This window comes from Zosterops lateralis (assembly GCF_965231275.1).
Source record: "Zosterops lateralis genome assembly, chromosome: 12".
Taxonomy (NCBI): Eukaryota; Metazoa; Chordata; class Aves; order Passeriformes; family Zosteropidae; genus Zosterops; species Zosterops lateralis.
Window position 1 is genome coordinate 861,855 of NC_139772.1, and position 20,253 is coordinate 882,107.

Consider the following 20,253-nt stretch of genomic DNA (forward strand, 5'->3'; position numbering starts at 1 on the left):
TACCTCGGGAATTTCTTCAGGCTGCTAAAGAGGCATTTTTCAAGCAAGGAATAATAGGGAGGCACGGAGCCCATCCACAGCACGTGAGGCTGGAAACTGCAGCTCACCTGCAAACTGAATTTGCTCTATTTTGTTAACCATTTATTTTGTCTTTACTGGCTGTTCAAAGGGAAGTGTGATAATCCCACTGTTCCTCACTCGCTCAGCGGGGAGTTTAATCTAATAAAGCTATTACAGCCGAATGGATTAAAGCAACGTGAAGCATTAGTAATTTGAGGAGCAGTTAAAGAATGTTAACGCTGAGCCTCGGCGCGGATTCTTCTCCAAACACGATCCCAGAGATGAAAGCAGAGCTGCTACTCAATATGTCATTTTTCAGGCACAAAATTTAATTCTTTCAGCCTCCTCATCCAGATGTTTATAGTGAGGAGCAAGAGGCTGCCCATTACTGAACAACTGCTGAAACCAGAGGCTGACCAGAGTGGGCAGGCTTTCAGTCAACCCAGCTTTCATTAATCCTTCTGTTACAATAATATCCTTTTCAGAAAGAGAGATACGTGACCAAAGTCATCTGATATGATGTATTAGGATGAGCTGCAGTATTAAAAGCTGAGAGACTTCAGCTTTTAATGTTCCCTGTCTCACCCCCTTGGTGCAGCAGATGTGGAGCATCACTGCCAGCAGGGCTGAGAGCCACAGCATGGATGGGATGGGATGGGATGGGATGGATGGATGGATGGATGGATGGATGGATGGATGGATGGAGGGATGGATGGATGGATGGATGGATGGATGGATGGAGGGATGGATGGATGGATGGATGGATGGATGGATGGATGGAGGGATGGATGGATGGATGGATGGATGGATGGATGGATGGATGGATGGAGGGATGGGATGGATGGATGGATGGATGGATGGATGGATGGATGGATGGATGGATGGAGGGATGGATGGATGGATGGATGGATGGATGGATGGATGGATGGATGGATGGATGGATGGATGGAGAAGGACTGCAGAGCCACAGCATGGCCAGCAGGTACAGGATGGATGGATGGGTGGATGGATCTGGAAATGGAGATTAATAAATTCAAAATTCCTCTTCTGGTCTTCTTTACTGTATTTCCCATGAAAAAACCAGCTCCATGCTGACATATGTATCACTACATAACAGCAAGATAATTTCTAGGAAATAAAGGGGGAAACTTGGAAACTGGACTTGAAGCATGAAAGTAGCTAGCAGCTTAACTATGAAAAAAAATCTATTGTCTCTACATGATGCAAGTTCCACTTAATTCAGTCACTGGTTAATTTGTTTCTTTGTTTAATATGATAGAAACCCCAGGGATCGAATAATTCATAATAAAATTATATTAGTACTTTATTTTTGTCATTTCTGATTGCTCTGAGCAAGCATTATTGAATAGTTTGATCGTGGGATACAGAAAGTTACCATTTAATTAATATGAAAGGTGCCTAAATTTTGAATAATATTGAAGAAAAAAGCCTTAGGACGTGGCAGGAGACTCGGTGTGTTATTAACTCTCTTGTTTCAGTGCCGAGTTGGCTGTCAGCTTTGGGTGCACTTGGAGTTAGGGATTTAATCTCTGATGCCTGGAATTGCTCAGGACGCTGTGGTCAGCACACAACAGCTGGACTGACACTGTGGAGGAGGAGATCTCAGCTGGGTGGGCACCAGGGGCTGGCTGCTGCCCTCGGGGCTCTTGGGGTTAGGGGTCATTCATCAGTGATAACCAGCTACCAACTGGGTGAGCTCAGGAACCATCAGCTTGTTACTGACACTTGGACAGTAACCACCAACGCTGGGGCCACATGTTCACACAGAAAGAGTCACACAAAAAACAGCCATAAATGCTTTTTAACTGAAATCAGCCAAGTCCACATGTCTGGCACTACTGTAAGGCCAAAAGAAATTTCAGGAATTAAAGGGGCTCTGGGAGCTCCCTGAGAAAAACAAACAAACAAACTAACTAACTAACTAACTAACTAACTAGTATGAAAGCACAAACAAGTAAAACCTGGTCTATAGAACCTTTAGCCAAGAGGTTTCACAGCATCCCTAAATCTGTGCCCACCTTTTATCCCTCATACAGTGGGAAGCTTTGTGGGACACCCTGGCCAAGTCGCCCTTGGCACAAAGTAAGTTTATGCTCTTTAATATGGTTGGTAGAAAAGGTAACAGTTAATTAGCACAGGAGAGGATAGCGAGGAAAGAGAGGAATCGGCAACACAGCTGGCAATGAAAATCGATGTTAATAAGCAGAAGGAAATGTATACTAGAGGCAAAAACTCATGTATTTATAGACTCAACAATATCCCAGATCAACAGGGTCAAAACAAAACATGTTTCTGTAACACATCGTGTTGGAGTATCCTGAAGGAAGTCACTGAAGACACCAACACAGCCAGGTTAAATCAACAAAATTTCCTAATTAATTTTCCTAATTAAGTTTAGAAGTATATAGACCTTGTACCCCAGGGTTTCTGTCAGTCTTTTACTACTGGAGCAAAGTAAGAGACACGTTTTGGGGCAGGACTGTGGGGCACCAGTGTCCTCTGAGGTTCTTGGGTTTTCCCCTAGAAGACGCAAGAACCATTAGAGCCAGGGATGAGGATGAACCAGCAGAACAAAACAGACTCTGCTTTCCCTCAGCACAAAGTCACATTAGTTTGAAATCCCAGGGTCTCTGATTCAATTTGGGAGCTGCAGTGGCGTCCCCAACAACGCAGCTCATCCATCTTACACTGTTTATGCTGCTGAGCCTCTCTGTGGCTGGTGAACCACCCAGCTCAGCTCTGCAGCTTTCATCTTGCTCTGCACTCTGCCCAGGATTGCACCACACAGGAATTTTTAAGGAACCTGTCTTTCTACTCATATGTCTTTAAAAATGAGGCTTTCTACACACACACAGATTTTGTGATTTGACATTCCCACAGAAAACTCAATTTTCTCCCCACAGCAACAGGCCACTGAAGGTATTTATAAAGGCATTAGAGCTCATTCTGCTGCCTTCTGTAAAGACTGAACATATTCCTGTTTAGTGTAATAGTTTCAAATGCAAACTATTTGGTCTTTGTTGATATGACCACAGAGTGGGAGCTGGGATGAAGCCTGAGAAGTTTGCACAAGTTTTTTTCTGTCATCACTATTTCCAACATGCAAAGGCTCTTTCACTGCTGGGAGTAATTGAATAAATGTTCAGGTTATATCTAACCAACTCAATCCTCATTTTCAGGTCTTAAGCAGCTCACCACTTCACTGGCCAACAAACACAGGACGTTGCCATTCTCCGCTTTCCTACCAGCTACAGAAATGCTCTTTGTTATCAGTCAGCTCTCTAAAGAGAGGGTTACAACTTTAATAGTTTTCATTTCTAAAAGCATTTTACAAAGTCCCTGGTGCTCATTGCCCATCACTGCCCAACAGTCATGAATATCTGCTCTTCCCAGACCCTCTTTCACCCTGACCTGCTGGAATGGCACCATGAGGAAACCCAAGACAGGCTGGTTAGTTTAATATTTCTCTTGGGATAGTTTATCCAGTATTCCCAGTTGATTAAACAGGAGCCCATCAAGGGGAGTTCCTGTTTGGCTGAGCTCCTTTGCTGAGCCCAGCATTCCCACAGGCTCCCTGCAGCAGTGGCAGCATCAGGCCCTGCACGAGAGCCCTCACCAGTGCTGGGTAACTCACCAAGGCACATCTTCTGCCAGCTCTTAGCACTGGATTGCTTGGCTACTTCCTGAAACACGAGATTTGGCTGCCTTGGGATGTTTGTTTGATGTATTTGGGAGCATCGAAGTTATTCCTCCCAACACCTCGACTTTCTTGCTTTGCTGAAATGTTTGGCTCCAAAGCACTTGAGGACACATTGACCCTCGGCAAAGAGGGAAGGTGAGAAAACAGCCGGGGCCAGTTCCCTTCCCTCTCCTCCCAGCCCTGCTACTCCTTGGAGACCTCAGCATCATCCAGCACAGTGTGGAGTCAGCCGTGTGCTAATTCTGCACTTACTGCTGGCTCGTTTAACCGCTCCATTTCCAGCCCTGAAACCAGAAAAAAGTGTCTGTCTCCACTAGAATAACCTTCCTGCTCGGCCCGGGTGCAGGGCCAGCTCCGGGGACACTTTGCTGGGGTGTCCCGGCACAGGGGCGGCCACTGGGACCAGGGGGAGATGTCTGGACAAGGGGGACAGGAGGTCCTGGGGCAGGAGGGACCAGGAGGGAGGGATGTCCTGACAGAGGTGCCCGCAGGTCCCAGACTGTAGAAATTTTTCCGTGGAGGGCAGGGACAAGGAACTCTGCAGACCTGAGATGTTCTAGAAACATTTGGCTTTGTTATTCCAAGGGTGGTGGGTAAAGAGGGCTTTGCCTTCAGCCACCAGCCTCGGCTGGAGCAAAGCCCTAAAGAGAGAATGGGGAGAGAGAGAGAGAAGAGAGCTCAGGGGTAAAAACGGGGCAGGAGCAGGGGAAAAACGTGGGGAGAAAACAGGAGCAAGAGAGGTGAGAGAGAGGAGAGGGGATGGGCCAAGAGGGTAAGAGAGCCAAGAGAAGACAGGTAAGGGAAGAGGGGTGAGAGGGCCAGAGAAGAGAGCGATAACCTTGTTCCAATCCATTCTATCTCTTTTTGTGTTGAATATTCTAATTTACAGTGACCAACCCGTGCAAGATACAAAACCTACAAACTTTGCATGCAGCCTGTGAGAACTACTACATCACCATGTCATTTTATATTCTAAACTCTATAGACTCCTTTCTCATGCCCTTGTTCCCGGATGTCTTTGCCAAGGTGGAAAGGCAACATTCTTGTCTTTTGTTTTCCTGTCTCCAGCTCATCCCCGTCTTCCTGCCTGCCACGCTCACATCTCCAAACTGGCTTTCATTCCTATTTCACTCAGGTTTTACATCTGCAGTATTTCTTACCATAAAATCATATTCATAAGTCCTTCCTGTCCCATCTTTCCCAACACCGGAGCAGGAGGGATCCCGGGTTACCTGCGCTCTGTGGGGTGATCACTTAACACAGGACCATGGGAAGAACCCACCTCACTGTAGAACACGCACCAGAATAAACCTGCCAAGTGTTCTTTTTCCACTTTCTCCTGCCCCAGCATTACCTACGGTCCTCGAATGCCTTGATCTTATCTAAACATTTCTTTTGCCTCTTTCATCACCTTCTGTAGCTGTGCGTTACTTGTTTGGCAAGTACCCATTGCAGCTTGAACAAGTGCAAAACTAAAACCAACCAAGAAGCACCTGCTGGGAAAATAAACAGAAACTGACTGTGTTTGTAAAACTTTTCTCCTTTGTTTTGCAAGATATTCACAACAGGGGATATAACTGTCCTCCTTGCAGGTCCAGTGTAAATAGTTCTTTTCGTTAAGATTAAAATAATCAGTGTTTTTAATGCCTGTCAAGGCTTTGCAAGTGCAAAATGCTGGAGGCTAAAAAGGACAAAATATAAGTCTACAGCTGAAAACATATATTATAACTGGTCCCTTAAACCCTGGTGTGGGATCCTTTTATCATTCCTTCATTCCAAGGTTAGTAGGTTATTAACCTGTATCCTGAGGGAGAAAAGATGCACATCAATTACATCAATTGAATAGACAAATGAAAATCAAATTAAAAATTTAACACGTGCCACCATAATTACAATACAGAGCTACTACGAGGAATTTCAGCTGAGGAATGAAACGGAGAAATGCTTCCCAAGTGCAATTTACAGGAGCAGGAAAAGTAGCCAGAGATGGGAATTCTACTGAAACTAAAGCCCATACAGGAGAAAAATTATTTTCTAAATCTGCCACCCACTGAGAACTTTTGATTGCAATTTTAGACTAGGACGCAAAAATATTTAGGTTCATTTAAGCAATTAACCGCGTTTATATTGTGCAATTACACGTATTGACATTGGCATATTGAAACAATTAAATCAACAATGGCAGCACTTCAGCCTTTCCTGCTATTTACACATCCCAACAAGTCACAGCCCCTGAAGCTTCCAGCTGGCAAAGTCCTTCTGGGAGTGTGGGATGGACGAGGGGTCCCTGGCCACAGGCAGACTGAAGCCTTCCATGGCTGCAGGTGGTTGGGAAAGGCAAAAGCTCATTCCAGGATGTCCAGGGCATGGCAGAGGACAGAGAGAGGCTGGACAAGGTAAAGCACCTGGAGGACAGGCAGGTGTGGAGGTGCCTGTGCTGGGGCAGAACCTGCGTGTCTGTAACACACGACCAAGGATGTATAAACTCAACATGCCCAGGGCCCAAGGATAACCACTGGACACGGGTTCAACAGATGCTTTAAAAGTGCAAAAAAGCCATTTTGAGGTTGTAGAAAAATTGTGCCCAAGTTGCAGCAGCAAAGGCTGGGGGCAGCCAGAGCTTTCCCTTTGGAGAACAGCCTTGGCCAAGCCCCTGAGCCACCACTGCTCACAGCCCTCTCCTCCTCCTCACTGTGCCATCCATCCTACCAACGGCTCCCAACCATCCCAACAGCAGAGCTGGAGGCTGCACTTCACCCTGCACATCTCCCCGTGAGTTCAGCTCTCCAGCACTCGTGGCTGAGGCCAATTCCTCAGGAACAACCCGGGAACAAAGGCGGCGCCGCAGCGCTGCCATTTTAATGCTATTTCTGTCTGTATAAAATCTTCCCTAATTTGTTTACCACTACCACATTCAACAATGGTGTGCAAATGCAAACCCACTTATGTTAATGTCCTCTCTCGCTCTCTTCCTCAGATCAGATTCTGAATAAAAATTAGGTAAATACTCTGTTTGAAAATATATAAGATGAGAACTGGTTGGGGAGGGAGCAGGAGAACCTCCAAATGCACCGTCCTATCAACCACATTATTTTTTTTTTACTTAATAACTTAAGTGTACTGTTAGTGAAATTACAACCTGCTTGTGACACAATAAATTTACAACAAAACTCATTCCATAAATTATTCAATTCGCTGACTCCAACGATGCTGGGAAATATCACCATGAGCAGATGATTAGCATGTGAAAGGAAAGCCATCTCCAGCCTGAAACAATCACTGTCACACCTCCATTTGAAGATGCCTGGTGGAGTTTTGTAAAATTACCATTAGGAATACACATTTAAGGCTTTGTAGTTTCTATAAAAGCATTAAGTATTTGATTTACATTAGATTCATTTGTTCTTTCTTCAACTGTCTCCTTTTCCTACAAACCATAACCGTTTGGATAAATGCTGGCTCAATCAAGTGTGCATTAAAACAAAGGAATTTAAGTTCAATAAAAGTGATGAATCAGAACTAGAAGCCAACCTTCCCCTTCCTTTCTCTTCCCAGGCCACAGGATTGCTCCAGCAGGAGAAATGGGCAGGTTTGGGAGCCTGGAGAGCAAAATATTCTTTTCTCACATGGACATATGTTCCTGAAGGGATAACCCAGCCCCTGGACCATTGGTGTGGAGCTGTTGGATCAAAGGCCAAGTCCTCCTCAGTGGTGGGAAGGAGAGAAGGTTGGGGATGAAGAAACGTTTCTGTGCAGGTAAACAGTGGAGCTCTCAATGAACAATGAACAAAACTTGGCATCTCCCAGCCTGACCTGAACCACAGCTTTTTGGGGAAATGAAATTTCACCAAATGAAAATTTTAGCCAAAATTCAGCAGTGGGGTCAGCACATTCCCAGCTCCAGGGAATGAGACTACTCAGTGTAACTGAGCAATGAGGAATGAGGAATGAGACTACTCAGTGTAACACACCACAAGCATGAGCAAAATCACTGGAAATGTTCTTCTGCAGCCATCCCTTAAAACTGTTCTGGTAGAGCAAGGAAAAGATTAAACCCTCCCTCTGTGCTCTGCTTTTGGCCTAATTGTTTAGCAATTCTCTTTATTCCATTCTGTGGCTCTGCAGATGTGTGATGTCTGTGATGAATGACCCACAGGCAGCCACTGCCACGCTCCACCCAGGGAGAACAGGCTGATGGAGGAACTTCCAGCACAGTTTTCTCAGGTGACATAGAGAAATATCAAAATATTCAGGCAAATCAAAATGCCTCCACACAAAAGAGCCTTCTGATCCAGGCACATGTAATGTAAACATCTTACCCATTAGAGCTGTTCCAGCATCTTCTGCCTGTTGGATTTCCCAGGTAGAGAAATTCAAGAGGTTTAGGTAAAAAATTTATTTCCCTGGAAAGGAGGAAGGATTCTCCTTGTTCTGAGAATCAAAATGTTAATTTTTTATAAAACACTTTAAAAAAGAAGTCCAACAGCAGCAACCAAATGATTCAAGAGTCAGAGCCATGAGAAAATCCTCTTTCACAAGAGTGTTTTGAAATAAGAGCTACCGGTTTCAAGCTGCATAATGACACCACTGTGTCAACTTCCTCACCAACCCTGCCCCTTGAATTACACAAATCAAAGATTGTTCTAGAAGTGGCAACTGCAAGAAAAGGAATTTTTGCTCCTTTACCAAGAAACTTTATTGGCTGTGTGTGAGTGCACTGCCCCGTCCAGTGACAAACTGCTGGACCCCGAGCTCATTACCAGCACTCAGACTCATTCCCTACCTCCCTCCCAAAGCCTCTCCCATCTGAAAGCAGGAGCTTACATTATTCATAAGGATAATCACAAATATGCAGGGAGCTGTAGACATGTAATGGAGAGGCTGGCTTGTATCCCGTCCAAATTCCACGCGCTTCATGGAGCTTATGACTTTCCCATAAATTTTTGCAGCATGGGACTTACCTCCATTCTCAGCCACTCCAGAGGTCCCAAAGCAGGGACAGCTTTGGGAAAAGTTCTCATGCTGCTCCCCCATGGAGTTTTATTACTTCTGAAGGAAGGAAATCAAGTGGAAATCTTGTGCCACCTTCCTGTGGGTTCTCCAGGGGATGTGTTTGCCTGCACACACTGACTGCACAGAGAGGAGGCACAAGCAGTGTTCCTGCTCTGAAACAGCAAGCTGGAAATTCCCTGAAAAGAAATATTTTCAAGACCACAAGAATAGCAAAATCAAGTTACTGTTGTTTCCACTCCCTCCATGAAAAAGCCAGAGTCCTGCTTAGCATGGGCAGAGGCAGCCAACAAGGGGGCAGGTTTCAGGAAAATTCTGTAGGGATGGGGATGTGGAGACATTTCTGTCCCATCTGCCTGCAAGAAGCACCCACAGTCCTGAGGCAGCCACAGTCCTGTGGCAATGGCTGTGTGAGGAGGAAAGGAGGAGTCAAAGTCCAGCCAGCCTGGAAGAAGAAAAGAATTAGACATGCCTAACTCTGGGAGCTGGAATGACGTTTGCAGGAGAGATTATGAAATGAGGACAGATAGGAAAGGTGTGGGACCCTCATAGCATGTGCTACTGGAAATATCCCAACTCCTTTTGGACAAGATTATTAAATACCAGTAATAAAGTAATAGATTAAGAAAATGGAGGTACTTCTAAATCCTTTAAATCTAAGACCAAAAAAATATTCTTTCCCTTAAGCTTCGAAGCCATCCTGAGCAGATCCATGTCATCGGGTGCAGTCCAGTAAGGAAGCAAGAGACAAGGCTTTCACAGCCACATTAACAGTAATAACTGTAACTTCAGCAGAAGACAGAATTATGGAGACATTAATAAGTGATGAGATCACAAAACATCTGGAGAAACGTGAGCTGATACAAAAAGTTGCCAGCAGAGTCTTATAAAGGGCAAATCTTGTTTGACAAATCTGCTGGAATTTTTTAAAGAGGTAACACAGACTCCAGACAGGAAGAAAACATGGGACATAATCTGTTTGGATTTTAAAAGGTTATTTGACACATCACAGCCCGCAGGCCAGTGTATTAAAGTACATCAATCAAAAAATGCACCAACTCGGAGTGGACGAATGAAATTAAATGAAATGAAGGAAGTTCAGAGCCTGGTGGTATCATCAGCACAAACCAGAGGGAGCAAAGTGGAGCCAGTTTTGTTTGGGCATGTGAAATGGAGGAGAGAATATCATAAGACAAGCATCCCTCCAGATGGATCACATCGACCCGCGACAGGGAGGACATCAGTCAACACTCTGCAATGGCCATGGTGTTCATTTTAACTGGAAAATGAGGACTTTTAATATTAGAAGCCTTAGTATAACAATGCCTTTGGAAGACACACAACAGAAGAAACTGGGAGAACCTCTAGGAATAGCTACAGAAGGTTTCAGGATGGGCAGGAGGCTGACAAGCCTGATGGAGCCCTCCATGAAGGATGTGGAGGAGAAAGAACAGCCTGATGGATGGCCAAGCCAAGGCTGGGCCAAGAAACAGCCCAGATGTAAATCCTTCTGCAGCAGATCCCTGGCAGGAAAGGAGATCTTCCCCAGGCTCTCTGGAAGCTGCAAGTCAACAGCAAGCTAAGCACTGAACAGCCAGCAGCAGGGATGTCCTCTCCAGCAACAGGTTCCACATTTATCCCTGGCAGAGAGAAGCCATTCCCCCTTTTCCAGGCACTCCAGACCCTTTTCCAAAGTCCCTCTCCAGCTCTTTTGGAGCCTCCTTGGGATGTGACCAAACTGGTCCAGAAGTATCCTAAGACACAGCACAAAGTAGGAAGAAAATGTCAATAAGAATGTGCTCCCTGGAAGGGGAGGCAGGAGCTTATTGTCAAGTATTAAATGTTTTCTAACTGCAATACAGAGACTTAAAATAATTTCTACGTAGGCTTTCTGGGTAAAAAGCACAGTCAGGGAAAAGTTACACTAATTTAAACAAAATTAATAAAGAAATGTTCTGCTTCTTTTTATCATCTTTCTACCTCTCATCATTTATCATGCAAATTAAATTGCAGTAATAGAAAATGTAAAGAAAACAAACTCTGCAGTATATTGAAACCTCTATCCAGCAAGAGATAAGGTTGAGTATTAGAAGGAAAGGTGCAGAAAATTAGCTGTCCAGACAATAACTGGGAGGGAAACTGGTTTATTTAGCCTGGAGGGATTTTTTGTTGCAAACTGACTAAATTAAAATCCAGACTATTATACCCAGTATCACACCAGAAAACGCCTTTTCCTTGCACTTTTAGATAAATTTTCATTGATCTCATTTTATGCATGATTACATTTTTAATGAGATGTACAGTATTTCGAAGCTAATTTTAAATGCCTTCTCCCTCTCCTTCCTCTGCTCCCCTCCCTCCTCCCACCACATACACACTTATGCTTGTTGGATTAACATTTCTGATAAATTGCTGGGCCAGAAAGGAACATTACCAGGAGGAAATAAATTACTTCCATCTTTCGCAGCTCCGGCATAGTAAAGTAACCTTTAAAATGGCCACTGTCTAATTCTGCCACCTTGCAGTTCCTTCCAAAGGCAATCATTTTATTCCATGGAATGATTGTGTTTGTTGTTGGTCACGCTGAACAACACATGGAGCAAGAGGAGAAGTCACTTTCCTCCACTGGCAGTTCTGGCCAGAAGAACCAGCAATGCCTTGAAACTCAAAACTCTCCTGAAATAAACAGTTTTATTGTCAGGATCTCTGACTCTCGTGAATAAAGTACAAAGCAGGTGGAGGTGGGTGAACTGGCCTCATGCCAGAGCATGGGGGTCTCGCCTTGAAAGTCTTGGGCAATAATTGATTTTCAGCATGGAAAACTTGGCTTGCTGCAAGAAGTTTTCAATTTTATTTTCTTCCTTTGACTATTTTTGGTAAAGTCACACCCTGTAAAACAAAGGGGGAAATTGCAGGGACAAAGTATGAAATAAAACGCTGCCTCCAGCCCATCATTAAGGCCCCAGCAGTTTATTTCCCTCTTTGATTTCAGGCTGCTTTTTGTGAAGAGGGGCTGGTTTGTCCTGCCAGTTTCTCTCCAGTCCGTGCTCAGGAAGGGAAAATAAAGGAATGAATAAGCAGGGAGGCTTGGGTCTCTCCTAAATGAATTTCAACTCAGTAATTTCCAGACGTGTTGCAAACTCTCCAGGGTTGATATGAATTGCTGCTTTGCCCTCCGGAGGGAGAAGAGCTGCTCTCCCCTGTGCCAACCTCCCTCACTGCAGCATCTCTCCCACATCCAGGAGATGTTGGGATGTTCCCGGGAACTGGGGACACTGGGCACCATCTGCAGTTACCTGTGTGTCCTTTGTGTTTGTCCTTGTGCCTGACCCACCCTGGGCCAGCAGCGCCCCTGGCCCTGCCCTGGGAGCTCCGGGAACAGCTCCGGGAACAGCTCCGGGAACAGCTCATCAGGGACTGGACATGGGACACCCAGGAAAGCTGCACTGGAGAACAGCAGGAAACTGGCCAGGATTGCAGGGGAAGGGAAAAGGGCTGAGCTGGGGCTCTGAAAACCACGGAAATGAAGGAGTAACGGAGGAGTATCAGCTCCAGCTGAGGCATCAGGAGAGGGGATTAGGAGTTTAGACTTGGGACAGTGGAAATGAAGCCGAGTAAAACGTCCCGCAGACAATGGGGGCAGGAAAGAATCTTAAATGCAAATCCACGTTTCGCAAAGGATTTATCATTATCCAGCAGTGCTTTGAGAATTAAGTGTTTCCATCAGAATTCTTGTCCCGGTGCACTAACAGGACAGACGGCGTGAGCCTTTCCAGATGTGGGAGTGCAGATGTGCCCGCACAGCAAAGTCTCCCCACTCGCCCCAAGTGGATGAATGGGGCTGTTACACAACCTGGGAGGAATTATCACTGCCCAGAGAGCAGCTACAGGAACAGACAATGGGATCCCCAGAGTGGAATCCGTGTGTTAAAACACACAAAACAGTTCCAGAAAGGTAAACTGCTAAGAGAGGGAATAGAGATCACTGAGCAAAATATGGGCCTCAGGCTGCAGCCCCAATTTTTATTGTCATAGAACCAGAGAATCCCAGCTGGTTTGGGTTAGAAGGGATCTTAAAGATCATCCAGTCCCAGCCCTGCCATGGCAGGGACACCTCCCACTGTTCCAGGCTGCTCCAAACCCCAATGTCCATCCTGGCCTGGGACATTCCAGGGGTCCAGGGGCAGCCACAGCTGCTCTGGGCACCTGTGCCAGGGCCTGCCACCCCCTGAGGTGGTTAAATTGTGTTATTATTCACTTGTAGGTGTGAAGGTTAAACAGTATGAGAGTTTTCCGTGTATAAATGACAGGTCCTTGTGATGAAATCAAAAATGTAACATTTCCACAGCTAAATGACAGCAAAGAACCGTCACTCCAGGTCAGTGGGGACCTCAGGGGAGCACAAACCCTCCCCACACACAAAAAGCATTTTAGTGTTCCCCCACCAAAAAAGGCTTTTCTGGCCCCAGCTGCATCCAGAGCCAGCCTTTTACCCTATTGCAGGGGTGGATCCCGGGCTGGGGCTGCTTTCAGCAGAGCATGTTTTCCAAATAATCCCAGACGTTTGGCGGGGAAATTGCCAAAGCTGCTCCTAGGCTGGATGTAACTTTTAACACTTTTAACACACAAAGCAATTACTGCCTTGGTTTCCCCGGCTCTGCAGGAGGATCCCCTCAGTGTGCTGGCAGTGGGGAGCCTGCAGCACTCAGGAATGTGAACTCCAGGACTGTGCTCCATGGAAAGCTCATCCCCAAACTCACCCCACACCAAGGGCAGCCCTTGGCTGGGGACAAGGGGCAAATATCACACACAGAAACTCCTTCTCTGGACTAGCCACAACCAACTCCCCCCCTGGTATTGCTGCTACTGCTTTATTAAAATGCATAAAGCAGCCAGAAGCAAAGACACCAATAAATTCTTCTGTAAAAGCAGAAATGTTTTTTCAAATGGCTCCCCTAACACTAATAATCGCAGCTCTCTTATGTGTACTTGACTCTGGTTAACCTTTTTCTGGCACTTTTTAACTTCTCCAAGTCAGGTACTAATATGGAACTAATGTGGGGTTTATTTTCCCTATAGGAATAGCAGAAAGAGCACTGCACATTAGTGTAATCACGCCGGCTCCTTCCAGAAACTGCAGGACTTTACATCAAAGCAGCCGCATTATGGCACAGGAAAAGAATTTAATAACAATTGGGGGACTAAGCATTTTTTTTTAATGTTAAGGGGGTTTTATTGAATATTAATCCTATAAAATGCTCCTGAAAGTTGGCAGAAGGAGAACTGATGTCCCAAATAGTTCTCGTGGCCTTCCACAGCCCCGGCGCGCAACTGCAGCGTAATCAGAATCCATCATGCCATTAGCAGAAGGACAACAGCAAAGGAGACACTTCCTCCTGCATCCTGGGGCTTGAACAACAACCAGAGCTGTTAGAACAGGCTCAGCACTGACAGACTCAGCCAAGCTCTCAAAGTTTACACGGTTTTGGGTTCAGAGCTTGTGGTTTCTTTCAAAGCAACTTGATATTTGCACTCTCGATTTTATCTTCTGCTAAAGATTTCCATTATATTTTCCTCTCTGAGGGGGTCAGAGGTGCTGGAAACAGGTTTGTAGTGAAAAAGAATGAGAAGCACCCAGAATTTTTTCCCCCTATTTCTAATTGCTGGATACTTTCCTTTTTATTTTCCTTTTTTTTTCCAGGAGGTCACTCCACTGCCCGGCTGCAGCCATGCTCCAGCCACATTAATCCCTGCCCTGCTGAGCTGCTGGAGGAACAGGAATTCATCTGGCACCAGCAGGGGAAAGACAGAAGGAAAAATGAAGGGGGAAAAATGAATAAATAAATAATTCAGGCAGAGGATGAATACTTGAACAAAGCAGGGCCTGTGTGCAAGGGAAGGCTGGGCTGCTCTGGAACAGAGAGAGAAGAGAAGGGCACCAGCCCACAAAGGTGAGGGTTTATCCAAGAGAATCAGTGCTCTGCCCAGGTGCTGAGCACAGCTGTCCCCAGGGACCACCTGGACACACACAGTGCCCTGGGTGGGACCTGCCCCAGCCTGGAGCTGTGTGCCTGGAACAGACCCTCAGGTGGGCACAGACCCTGCTGTGGGCACAGACCCTCCATGGGCACAGACCCCCTGTGGGCACAGACCCCTCTGTGGGCACAGACCCCCCCATGGGCACAGACCCCCCATGGGCACAGACCCTGCTGTGGGCACAGACCCCTCTGTGGGCACAGACCTCCCAGGGGCACAGACCCTGCTGTGGGCACAGACCCTCCTGTGGGCACAGACCCCCCATGGGCACAGACCCTGCTGTGGGCACAGACCCTCCTGTGGGCACAGACCCCCCATGGGCACAGACCCCCCATGGGCACAGACCCCTCTGTGGGCACAGACCCCCCATGGGCACAGACCCCCTGTGGGCACAGACCCTGCTGTGGGCACAGACCCTCCTGTGGGCACAGACCCCCCATGGGCACAGACCCTCCTGTGGGCACAGACCTTGCTGTGGGCACAGACCCCCCATGGGCACAGACCCCCCATGGGCACAGACCCCCCATGGGTACAGACCCTGCTGTGGGCACAGACCCCCCATGGGCACAGACCCTCCTGTGGGCACAGACCCTGCTGTGGGCACAGACCCTCCTGTGGGCACAGACCCTGCTGTGGGCACAGATCCCCCATGGGCACAGACCCCTCTGTGGGTACAGACCCTCCTGTGGGTTCATGCCCAGGTTTGTCCCACTCAGGTCAGTTGATCTTGGATGTCACTCAGCACAACTCCTCATTTTCTGTGTCTCGTGCCCCCCATTCCAGGCCTTAGGATTTTCAGAGTAACTTCTGACAGCCACCCCTGAGGTCTGGGCCAAGGACCCCCATGTGAAAAAGGCCCTGTGCTTTAGCCTCCATCTCAAATACCCCTTTTCTTTCTTTTTCCCATGCCAAGGTCTGAAGGGGTGGGTTTTTTCCACATGCCACAACAAGGTCAGGAACACAGAAAGCACTTGTGCAGAGCCTGCTGCTGGAGGGCAGGGCAGCACAGAGCCCATGGGGGGCCCCACACTTGGACAGTGTCTTAAGACACACTTGGTGTTGGTTTCTTGCTCTGGGATGCCTCCAGCTCCTCCTTCACTGGAAAAGGAAACTCGTTCATTATGTATCACAACAGTGTGTTAACAGCTCACAGTCTGAAATGGAGCAAGTGCAGAAAACACTTTCATCACCGTTTGTCTCGTCAGTTGGGAGTTTGCTGGCACTCAGTGGAGATGTTTTCCCATACAGATACCCCAAAACAGTAAGGGGAAGAGGGACTGAGCAGGTGCAGTGCAGAAGGTCAGTGGCTCCCCCAGTCCCACACCACGGGCTGTGCCATGAGCTCTGCTGTCACTGCTGTGCTGCCCCTGAGCAGCCCCAGCCCCGCAGCACTGACACCTCATTGACCTGTCAGGAGCATCGAGGCCGGGGAGGAGCAAAGAACACATTAATAAATCTTGATATCAGTGTTTTATCAATGTGGGCTTGTAAGTTTACGAGCATTTGGCTTTGTTTTACACCAGACAGCTCCACACAGCTCCAGAGCAGGCTGCCAGATGTGCAGCATTTCCCTCTGCAGCCTCATTGCCTGTGATGGGTCAAGTCCAGCAGGAACCCCCTGGGGAGCCCTGCAGCTCCCCTGGGCACTGCTGTCCCTGCAGGCTGAGCACACCTGGGACCTCTCTGGAGTCCCTGTGCACACAAGGAGCTGCTGCTGCCCAGTGTCTGGGCCTGGAACACAAACTGTGCTTGGAACAGCTGGAAGCCCAACAAGGAGGGTGCTGCAGTAGGGAGTGAAGTGTGAACTCCCTGAGGATCCCAAGAGCTGCAGAGGCAGTTTCCATTCATACCCATGGACAGGTTTCTCAGGATAAAAAAGTTAAGCTCCACACCCAGGGAATACCAGAAAAATCTATGTGCTGTCAGGTGGCCACAGGAATCTCTGCACATTTGACATTTGGGAATGGTAGGAGCATCAAATGGTTATGGACAGCCCAGCAGCATCCAGCACCTAAAGGTAGGCATTTTATTGTAGTGGGGAAACAATCATGCAAAGGGAGATTGCCATTTGACAATCTTAAAAAAACAAGCCAAGGGAGAGTTCTTGCCCAAGTCCCTGTTTCATGTGCCACACAACTCAGCTGAGTTACAGAAGCAACAGACCCTCAGAATCTACCAACAGCTGAGTAGTTTAAAGTTGCTGCAAGGCAATTTTTTGGCAAGTGGTCATATCATTGTTTGTTCTGGACATCTGCATTGACTGCAGGAGTAGTGAACACAAGATTGTTGGGGTTTTGCTTAAATGTGGAGCAGAAGGCAGTGAATGGTCTCTGTTTCCCAGCAGTCTGTCCCAGCTTGGGCTCAACTACAAGAAATCTCTATTTTCAGAAATATACTTTAGTCTTACAACAGGTGGCTTAAGGCAAAAGCAGGTGTTGATAACTGCCCCTTTCATAAGGCCTTCAGAGATGCCCAGTCCCAGGCCACTGAACACCTCAGGGAGAGGAGGGGGCTCTTGGGTTGGCACGTGCTGTGAGCAGACCCTGGAGATGAGCAGGGAAAAGCCTCCATGGATTTGTGCATCCATGGAATGTCAGCATGTCCAAACTGCCTTTTCCAAGGACAGCTCCAGACCAACTTTTGTTACAAGGTGTACCTTTTGTTATCCCTCCTTCCCTTACCAGGAAGGAAAAAAACCAATAATTAATAGTTGTGGATTTTTGAGGTGTCAGTCACTGACAGAAGAAGGCAGATGTCAGTCTCAGCTGCCCAGACTTTGGACAGCAAGGAGTGTATTCAGTTTATTCAGACCAAAAGAAATTCCAAGAACCGGTTCATTGTTGGGTGGATATGATTATATTATTAATAAAGAAGCAGACAAGGCAGAAGTGGTCAATAAACATTTTGTTAGGAAATTCAGCCAGTGCACTCAAATCAGATGAAGACCATGACCCATCTGAGAATTTCTATGCACAGGGAGCATTAAACAACCTAAAATCGAACAGCTCTGGGTGCCTTGTGCTCCTACACGGAGAGAGAATTGCAGGAGAGATCCCTAATCTGTCCATAGGAATGGAGAAAAGTTACCAGAGCAGGAAAATCGTGGAACTCTGGAAATGCTGTAGATTATATCCACACTCAACCAGAGCAAGCAGGACTTGTAACTACAGGTTACTTAACCTGACATCAATCTCAGCAGAAAGTCGGGGAAGTTAATATAGAATTTGATCAATAAAATATTAGAGGATGGGAATAAAATTAACTCAAGTCACAAATGTTTTGTACAGAGTCTTGTTGAGCAAACATTGATTTTTTTTTTTTAGGTTTCATAGTGTTGTTTCAATTGACTGACTCAGAGTCGGAGCCTTTGGGCAAACAGGGCTGCTCCATGCAGCAAAAGGCTCCCAGGACTTGCCCTGCCCTGGCCCCAGGTGACAGTGACAGGAGGTGACTGTCCCCAGGGCAGGGGCTGAGATATGGCCACCAGACAACACCTGGGTTATCACAGCCCAGCCAGACCCTCACTGCCACAGGGACACCTCAAACTTCCCTTTGCTTTGAGGGCAACAAATCCTATCCCTGACTTGGACTGATCCTCTCACTGAATCACAGGATGGGGCAGGGAACACAGTGGGTCATCTGGCCCAACCTCACTGCTCCAGCAGGGTCATCCCAGAGCTTGGGGCACAGGATTGTTTACTTTACCCAGGTTACTTCTGGGATATCTCCAGGGAGGGAGGCTCCACAGCCTCTCTGGGAAATCTGTTCCAATCTCAAGCAGACCTCGGACTGCTGGTTTGTACCACTGACAGAAACGAATGGCAAAACCTAAGAAAACTGGAGCTTTATCACCTAATTGCAGTAGGAAAGCCCCCCAAAGAACACATGATGGCAGAGACACTCCTGACAGCCACCACTGCATCCCTGGCACCCCTCAGACCACAAACACTGCCTGACACTGCAGCCAGTCCTGCAGAGAAAACAAGAAGCCAAACAGAAGCTTGGCCTCGATCCACTGAAAGCAGGGGCTCATCTCTAAGTGTTACAAGGTGTTCCCATCCCACGTTATGGCCAGGCTCCAACTCGTGCAGAAGCTGAAATAATGGCTTTTGCTCAAGGAGGCTGAGGCCCATCCTTGGCTCACTCCTGTGTGAGCTGCCAGAGGAGCAGAGCAGTGATGCTCACTCGCAGGAGCTGGTGTAGCCACAGAGCTGAGCTGCCACTTGCCCTGGTAAACCAAATTGGAGCTGAAATTTTATTGAAGTTAAATTCCCCTTGCACAGATTTACAAGTGATCAGCTCAAAATTTTAATTGCAAGCAGAGAATGATTAAGTTGTTTATTTGAAAGGTAAGGCAGAGTGAGCCTGGTGGGTCTCCCTGTAACAGGACAGAGAACCTGGGCTGGCACTCAGCTCTGCAGCAGCCTCACCTTTGGGCAGCAGGGGAAGGACAATCATCTGCTGCAAAGGCTCCAAAACTCACCTGGGCCTCCAAAGCCATCACTGCCTGGAAAACAGGGAAAGCTGGGGGGCAGCCAGGGAACTGTGGGGTACCATGGGGAGCCCTGCCCTTGCTGGATGGGAGAGGAGGCAAAAATCAGCAAGGGCTGCTCTTTATTTAAGAGCATTTTCTGATGCTGCAAGGTCATAAAGTCATTTAAAGCACAGCACTTTCACTGTACCCCCTATTGCAAATCTATCTGTAAATTATTTAATAATAAAAAATAAAAACTCCTCTGCAATCTCCATCCCTTCATTCACCCCCTTCACCACCAGCCTGACACAAGACACCCACTCCCAAACAGGCACAAACCTCCAGAAAACGAGATCCAGCAATTGTAAGATTCAACTTCAAAGACATTAGAAGACATAACATTTTATTTGCCTTCTGCTTTTTAACTTTTGGGGTCCACTCAGGTAATGCTTTTGAATTTTTAATTAAAAATAAAAGCAAGGCTGCTTCTGCTGTCATTTCACTTTGAAGTTGGACATTTAAATATAAATCTGTTTAAATATAAAATCTGTTACCTGAAGACTCTGCTAAAGCTATGAGTTTAGGAAAACTGCCCAAAACATATGTCTCAGCAGATCTGGACACTTATTATGGCTTGAGCTGGTTTTATTTTGCCTAAAACTCTTCCTGTACATTCTTTCAGCAATTTTAAAGCGATTTTGATTTCCATGCAGTTTTTTTTTTTCTTTTTGCATTTTAAATTTAAATCAGAATCATAGGATCCCAGAATGGTTTTGGTTGGGAAGGGACCATAAAGCCCATTCCATCCCACCCCCTGCCATGGGCAGGGACACCTCCCACTGTCCCAGGCTGCTCCAAGCCTTGTCCAACCTGGCCTTGGGCACTGCCAGGGATCCAGGGGCAGGGCACAGCCTGTGCCACAGGGAGGGATTTCATTAAATTTAATGTATGT